The sequence below is a fragment of the Acipenser ruthenus genome, chromosome 23 (assembly GCF_902713425.1).
Source record: "Acipenser ruthenus chromosome 23, fAciRut3.2 maternal haplotype, whole genome shotgun sequence".
Taxonomy (NCBI): Eukaryota; Metazoa; Chordata; class Actinopteri; order Acipenseriformes; family Acipenseridae; genus Acipenser; species Acipenser ruthenus.
Window position 1 is genome coordinate 9,199,854 of NC_081211.1, and position 8,903 is coordinate 9,208,756.

Below are 8,903 nucleotides of genomic sequence, written 5' to 3' on the forward strand. Positions count from 1 at the left end.
AAATTTCCTTAGCCTGCTAATCAATACACTGAAAAAGGGAAGTGGAGAATTAAACAAGGTTAGGAGTGAAGGAAGGGGGGAATGTAAACAGAGGAGAAATTTTTTATTTTATTTAGTTTTTTCCATGTTATTTTTATTTTGAAAACTTTTTCCAGCATACAGTAGCTGGCATTGTACTGAAGATCAGTGAGGTGTTGTTTTAAGAAGGGAGTCAGATATGGCTATGGGCCACCCCTCACTGCACCCAGCACCTATCACAGCAAGGACCAAGGGTGTTAGCAGCTTCAGTGTTTAAACGTTTAGAACTTTGCCTAGTCGTTCAGCCATCGTCAAAAAAGATGTCAAATATAAGAACCCTGAAATCAACGTCATCCCTGAATAAACGCCACAGGAAACAGATTTATGAAGGTCGCTGGCCTTGAAAACCGTGCTACTGCCAATAAACACCACCCTTGAAAATGCAATTTTTAGGCAATTTAAAATAACTGTATCGGTACGGTACGCATCACGATATGCAGGTCACTATATGATATCTACCACAATAATAGTGATGGTCCTGATGGCCTACTTGTATGATGCATAATAAAGATCAATGATGGGGAGGGGAGGGAAGGGGGGCTTTATACTCCGAAGGTGACACTGGTTTTGGATGAATGGAACCTGTCAAGCTAGGCAGAAACGCCTGCTTTCTGGAATGTCAGCCCTGCTTTCTGACAGCATGATGGAAGAATGCTGTAAAAAGGGTTAGGATTAGGGTTAGGGTTTGGGTTATGGTTAGCGCCTGCTTTCTTATAGCATGATGGAAGAATGCTGTAAAAAGGGTTAGGGTTAGGGTTAGCGCCTGCTTTCTGATAGCATGATGGAAGAATGCTGTAAAAAAGGCACTTTTGGAGTTTGGTTTTAGTGTCGGTGGAACATGAACATGAGTGTGGGGAGGTTGTTTATTTCAGTAGGTCCAGTAGGTGCAGGCTCGCTAGCAGCCGGAGAGACTCCTACACTGGGGGCTCACAGTCCCACTCTTTAAGCCTTCTGAGGGACAGATGAACAGTAAAGGAGTTGGAATGAAATGCCTCCCTTGTGCTGCTTTAGGAAGGGGAGCCTGAACAAACAAGTACTTTGAATTCCAATGAAAGCCTGTCTTGCTTTTTTTTCTTAATGAAATGAAATAGCTTGGAGCTGAAGGAGCAAACAGGAAGTGAGCGTGGCTGGTGAACCGCTGCACAGTTTTCAGCGTGGCTCGTCTCAGCGCTGATTCAGAGCTTCTTTATACCTCTGAGAAGGAGGCTCTACAGTCCTGAGCTCGGGGGACTGCTTGAGAAACTACAAACGCGTCGGCTAACGCTTCATCGGTGTGTCTGCTTGACATTGTCAAAATGGAAGTATATGTGACGGTTGTATGTGTTCCATGACCAGTATAAAGTATAATACCATTTTTGAGAAACCTTGCCAACACACTAAAAATATTCAAGTGCGAACACTAACAGAACATAAATTTAAAAACGACATTCCCATTTTTGGCAAAGAGGAATATTTTTTTTCTAAGAAACCTTGAGAACTTATAATGAGCTGCTAAGGTGACAGCCTCCTCACACCCTTCAATATAGCTTTTTAAAAACCGCACAGGAGCACACCTGTACCTGGAGTGAACGTGTTTCACATTCACTCTAACTGACTCAAACTGCCCTGCAGTGTGTGTGTGTATTCGATGTTGGAGTTGTGTCCCACTGGTGTCGTTGCTTCCCATACAGAAAGGACTTATATTTCACATATATAAAAAGCAATATATGTTACACTTATATGCTGTTATTTCTCTTAATTTGGTTTTTATGTGTACACATATATGTTCATATATAAATTATATATGAATTGGTTATGAAATTGGCCTGATTTTATAGTATTTTCAATATAAGGATTTTATGTGTTAGTATATAACATATATTGCTCTCCATATATGTTTTTTATACTCCCAATGAGTATCGTTCTACTTTAAATATATGTGTTTTTAACCTACATGTGTTTTTTATACTTTAAATATATGTGTTTTTAACCTACATGTGTTTTTTATACTTTAAATATATGTGTTTTTTATACTGTAAATATGTTTTTTTATATATAATGAAAATATATCCCTTCATTTGGTGAATGTTTTATACAAATGACTACATATGTTCATATGTTATCCATTGTCCAATTAAGAAAAATGTGAAAATGAATATTAGAATATACACACAATTTATATAACACATATACATACTTACACACTGTAACCAGAATATAAAATGCAACACTATAACACTTTCATATAAATATAATTCATAGGATTTGTCCTTTACAGCAAAGATAACCCTGGAAGAACCATATATTTCTAATATATGGAAATATATGTTGAAAGTCCTGTTCATATGTGTTTAATATATTAGATTAATGTCCATATATGTTACATATAAAGACTCCATATATGGGAAATATATTTATAAATGTACAATGTAATTTAAATATGCTCCATTTAAATGAAATATATGACTGATATGTATGGGCCATATACTTAAAATGTATGTTTTCCTATATATGTTCAACATATGTTTCTTCTGTATGGAAACACAAGATATATAGATAGGAGTTAATAAAGACTGGAGTAAACACTTTGAAAATATGTCCCTGTGTATTGTAGTAACTGATGGACAATCGAATATTTATTCAAGGCTTGTTTCTTGGTAAAATGTTACAATGGTGTATGATAAAAATATAAATTGATCATTTAAAAAACATTTTATTGTTTTTTTAATAAAGAAAACACTCTTGTAATTCTTATTGTCATTGTTTTCGTATTTGGAATCAATGCATTAACTCACATGCTTGTATATAAACGTGGACAGCATTTTTGTGAACATTTTTAACATATTCCTTATTTGCTCTATCTGTCTGTATACACACACATTCATCTATCATTTTATGGCATACAAGTTGCATGATATCATTCATTTTGATCATGCATGTTCCTGTTTTGCTTATATTTAAAACACATTAAGAACCTTGGCTACGCTGCACTGCATGCCCTGCGAGCCTGTGTCAGGGTGATAACTGTATCTGTACTGCACTGCATGTCTGACTGCCCTGCGAGCCTGTGTCAGGGTGATAACTGTATCTGTACTGCACTGCATGTCTGACTGCCCTGCGAGCCTGTGTCAGGGTGATAACTGTATCTGCACTGCATGTCTGACTGCCCTGCGAGCCTGTGTCAGGGTGATAACTGTATCTGCACTGCATGTCTGACTGCCCTGCGAGCCTGTGTCAGGGTGATAACTGTATCTGCACTGCATGTCTGACTGCCCTGCGAGCCTGTGTCAGGGTGATAACTGTATCTGTACTGCACTGCATGTCTGAGTGTCCTGCGAGCCTGTGTCAGGGTGATAACTGTATCTGTACTGCACTGCATGTCTGAGTGTCCTGCGAGCCTGTGTCAGGGTGATAACTGTATATGTACTGCATGTCTGAGTGTCCTGCGAGCCTGTGTCAGGGTGATAACTGTATCTGTACTGCACTGCATGTCTGAGTGTCCTGCGAGCCTGTGTCAGGGTGATAACTGTATCTGCACTGCATGTCTGACTGCCCTGCGAGCCTGTGTCAGGGTGATAACTGTATCTGTACTGCACTGCATGTCTGAGTGTCCTGCGAGCCTGTGTCAGGGTGATAACTGTATCTGTACTGCACTGCATGTCTGAGTGTCCTGCGAGCCTGTGTCAGGGTGATAACTGTATATGTACTGCATGTCTGAGTGTCCTGCGAGCCTGTGTCAGGGTGATAACTGTATCTGTACTGCACTGCATGTCTGAGTGTCCTGCGGGCCTGTGTCAGGGTGATAACTGTATATGTACTGCACTGCATGTCTGAGTGTCCTGCGAGCCTGTGTCAGGGTGATAACTGTATATGTACTGCACTGCATGTCTGAGTGTCCTGCGAGCCTGTGTCAGGGTGATAGCTGTATCTGCACTGCACTGCATGTCTGAGTGTCCTGCGAGCCTGTGTCAGGGTGATAACTGTATCTGCACTGCACTGCATGTCTGAGTGTCCTGCGAGCCTGTGTCAGGGTGATAACTGTATCTGCACTGCACTGCATGTCTGAGTGTCCTGCGAGCCTGTGTCAGGGTGATAGCTGTATCTGCACTGCATGTCTGAGTGTCCTGCGAGCCTGTGTCAGGGTGATAACTGTATATGTACTGCACTTCATGTCTGAGTGTCCTGCGAGCCTGTGTCAGGGTGATAACTGTATCTGTACTGCACTGCATGTCTGAGTGTCCTGCGAGCCTGTGTCAGGGTGATAACTGTATCTGTACTGCACTGCATGTCTGAGTGTCCTGCGAGCCTGTGTCAGGGTGATAACTGTATCTGCACTGCACTGCATGTCTGAGTGTCCTGCGAGCCTGTGTCAGGGTGATAACTGTATCTGTACTGCACTTCATGTCTGAGTGTCCTGCGAGCCTGTGTCAGGGTGATAACTGTATCTGTACTGCACTGCATGTCTGAGTGTCCTGCGAGCCTGTGTCAGGGTGATAGCTGTATCTGCACTGCATGTCTGAGTGCCCTGCGAGCCTGTGTCAGGGTGATAACTGTATCTGTAACTGTGGGGAGGAGTGTTGCGTCCCCGGTGTGTTTGAAAGCCGCAGTTTCCCCACAGTGTCGGGCTGGCTGTGCAGAGAGAGAGAGAGAGCGCCGGCTCCATGAATGGAGGCCTTTCAGCCTGGTCACATAAACAGGCTCTGTGCAGGATGCTGCTTCAACAGCACAGTCTGAGGTTACTCTGTAATTTCTCTGTTAATTAGTGGAGCAAGGTAAATAGAGGCTGGCTCAGGTTTCACAGGCAGGCACATCAGCGGCTCACAACACCAGGACAAGCAAGTGGCCGCAGAAATGATTCCCAGAGATGAATGGGGAAGGCCATGCTTGTGATTCAGAATGACACAGTTGTACTTTTTATTTTTTAACATTAAAGGAGTGCTAAATACTTTTTGTATAATGTGCACCCCTTGTTAAAGCAGAGGAGTAAAGCATAGAATATTTCTAACAGAAAACCATGTGGGGCAGAAATCTTTCCTCACAGTCATAGCAGACTACTGGTGTATGTGGAGTTGTTCTGTCTTTGTCACACTTTTTACATTTATCTAGAAAACCTCTTGTCCAATTGTGATGAAACTTGCTTAGGATATCCTTAAGTCAAAGTAAATACATGTTATCAGAATGTGGGGGTATATGAAGTCTGTCTGTCCGTCTGTCTGTATCTCACTGACAACCTTGTGTACCTCTGTGCTGCTGGGGGTTCTGGAGTATCAGTATATATTTTAGCACAGTATAGTATAGCTGCATTATATTTATCAGGTATAAGATATATGAATACATTTTAAATACAACACTAAATATAAAGAGTGTGTGTGTGTGTGTGTTGGGAATATAGGTTTGGCAGGGAGGGGGTTAAAATCCTCCCTGCAGTAAAACATGTGAGAGTGTGGCTGGAGCCTTAATTAAATGATTAATGGTTAAGTAGGCTCCAGCCACGTGGGATTGAGGTGAGTGTTGGAGTAGGTAACTGTGAGTAACTGTGCTGTGTAAGTAGTGAAGGTGAATGGAGGTTGGTGTTCAGGTGAGTGTTGGAGTAGGTAACTGTGTAACTGTGCTGTGTAAGTAGTGAAGGTGAATGGAGGTTGGTGTTCAGGTGAGTGTTGGAGTAGGTAACTGTGTAACTGTGCTGTGTAAGTAGTGAAGGTGAATGGAGGTTGGTGTTCAGGTGAGTGTTGGAGTAGGTAACTGTGTGTAACTGTGCTGTGTAAGTAGTGAAGGTGAATGGAGGTTGGTGTTCAGGTGAGTGTTGGAGTAGGTAACTGTGTGTAACTGTGCTGTGTAAGTAGTGAAGGTGAATGGAGGTTGGTGTTCAGGTGAGTGTTGGAGTAGGTAACTGTGTAACTGTGCTGTGTAAGTAGTGAAGGTGAATGGAGGTTGGTGTTCAGGTGAGTGTTGGAGTAGGTAACTGTGTGTAACTGTGCTGTGTAAGTAGTGAAGGTGAATGGAGGTTGGTGTTCAGGTGAGTGTTGGAGTAGGTAACTGTGTAACTGTGCTGTGTAAGTAGTGAAGGTGAATGGAGGTTGGTGTTCAGGTGAGTGTTGGAGTAGGTAACTGTGTTTAACTGTGCTGTGTAAGTAGTGAAGGTGAATGGAGGTTGGTGTTCAGGTGAGTGTTGGAGTAGGTAACTGTGTGTAACTGTGCTGTGTAAGTAGTGAAGGTGAATGGAGGTTGGTGTTCAGGTGAGTGTTGGAGTAGGTAACTGTGTGTAACTGTGCTGTGTAAGTAGTGAAGGTGAATGGAGGTTGGTGTTCAGGTGAGTGTTGGAGTAGGTAACTGTGTGTAACTGTGCTGTGTAAGTAGTGAAGGTGAGTGTTGGAGTAGGTAACTGTGTGTAACTGTGCTGTGTAAGTAGTGAAGGTGAATGGAGGTTGGTGTTCAGGTGAGTGTTAGAGTAGGTAACTGTGTGTAACTGTGCTGTGTAAGTAGTGAAGGTGAATGGAGGTTGGTGTTCAGGTGAGTGTTGGAGTAGGTAACTGTGTGTAACCGTGCTGTGTAAGTAGTGAAGGTGAATGGAGGTTGGTGTTCAGGTGAGTGTTGGAGTAGGTAACTGTGTGTAACTGTGCTGTGTAAGTAGTGAAGGTGAGTGTTGGAGTAGGTAACTGTGTGTAACTGTGCTGTGTAAGTAGTGAAGGTGAATGGAGGTTGGTGTTCAGGTGAGTATTGGAGTAGGTAACTGTGTGTAACTGTGCTGTGTAAGTAGTGAAGGTGAATGGAGGTTGGTGTTCAGGTGAGTATTGGAGTAGGTAACTGTGTGTAACTGTGCTGTGTAAGTAGTGAAGGTGAATGGAGGTTGGTGTTCAGGTGAGTGTTGGAGTAGGTAACTGTGTGTAACCGTGCTGTGTAAGTAGTGAAGGTGAATGGAGGTTGGTGTTCAGGTGAGTGTTGGAGTAGGTAACTGTGTGTAACTGTGCTGTGTAAGTAGTGAAGGTGAGTGTTGGAGTAGGTAACTGTGTGTAACTGTGCTGTGTAAGTAGTGAAGGTGAGTGTTGGAGTAGGTAACTGTGTGTAACTGTGCTGTGTAAGTAGTGAAGGTGAGTGTTGGAGTAGGTAACTGTGTGTAACTGTGCTGTGTAAGTAGTGAAGGTGAATGGAGGTTGGTGTTCAGGTGAGTGTTGGAGTAGGTAACTGTGTGTAACTGTGCTGTGTAAGTAGTGAAGGTGAGTGTTGGAGTAGGTAACTGTGTGTAACTGTGCTGTGTAAGTAGTGAAGGTGAATGGAGGTTGGTGTTCAGGTGAGTGTTGGAGTAGGTAACTGTGTGTAACCGTGCTGTGTAAGTAGTGAAGGTGAATGGAGGTTGGTGTTCAGGTGAGTGTTGGAGTAGGTAACTGTGTGTAACCGTGCTGTGTAAGTAGTGAAGGTGAATGGAGGTTGGTGTTCAGGTGAGTATTGGAGTAGGTAACTGTGTGTAACCGTGCTGTGTAAGTAGTGAAGGTGAATGCCCAGCCTACGTCTTATTGTTTTGTGTAAACCTTTTATTTTGGCCCTTGTGCCTGTTTATTTGTGTCTGTTTTCGTCTATTAGAAGAGCACAACAGTGCTTAATCTGCAGCTATTCCTGACTCTGAGTCTCCAGGGGGCGCTACCCACCTGAAACCAAATGTAACAGGATAGCGCCAGGAACGAGACTCAGTCAGGAATAGCTTTGGTAAATATGAACATTTTAAATATATTCCATATAAAAATCACCTGTGAAATATATACATTATGATTAGGGCTTCTGATTTTCGGTTTTAACCAATAAAAAACAATAAAACACACTGATACAAAAATAATGAAATCGGTGGGTAGCCAATAAACACTGGAAAAACACTGAAAATGGAGACTCAATTCTCGTTGACTTCAACCCTTTCCTTTAAAAAATAAAAACAAGCTATCTTTCCATGCAGCTGGGCAATGTCTCACAAGCCAGACACAAACAGGCATCCTAACAACTCAGCACTTAAAACCCTGCGCTGCGGCTCATCCACACTGCGTACATATACAGGTGTGTTATATATATCATTGCATCCCTGAATAAATAATCGTCTCCTAAAACACGGGAGACTTTAACAAGCAATCTGCCCCACAAGTGCAGGGGTACCCCAAATATTACACATTTACCCCCAATGGTGACCACTGGCAAACAGCTCTACAGTTCTCAGCCATTCATATACATAAATATTCATATCCAATCACTCATGTATTGAAGTCAACCCTTATACAAGTTTACCATTTTAACAGCACAGCAAAGTGTAGTAAAGCACAGTGAAAGTAGGGTAAAGCATACAGTAGGTAAGCATTGTAAAGTCCAGCGAAATGTGGTAAATCAGGGTAAACTATGGTAAATGCTTAGTATAACTGTGGGAAAACTGAAAAAAATGGTGTAAAAACATCATGGTAAACTTTTATAAGGAATTAAGCAGTCAATAGATATGCAGTTGGGGTGTTGGGATGTTTCCATGGTTACACATATGATATATTTATTCATGCAGAAACCAAAGGCAGATTCCAAAGGTAGAAGCTTGTAGTGCTGTTAGCTCTCTGTCCAGGACAAGAGCTCTGCTCCACACAGTCGAGGTGCTCAGCCTGGCCTCCATGGCAATCGTTTTCGGCCCGCCTGCCCTGCTTAGACTGGTGTTGAGATTGGACTCTCCCTGGCTGGAGTCTGCACCCAGGCCCCTGCCCTGCTCCAGGTCCCCTGTCACGAGGACTGAGATCTGGGCAGTAATTCAGGTACTCGGGCTGTCAGGATCTCAGACCTATCTGTGTCAGACGGTGTTGTGGCTTTCAAGCAAACCACTTAAAGCTTAA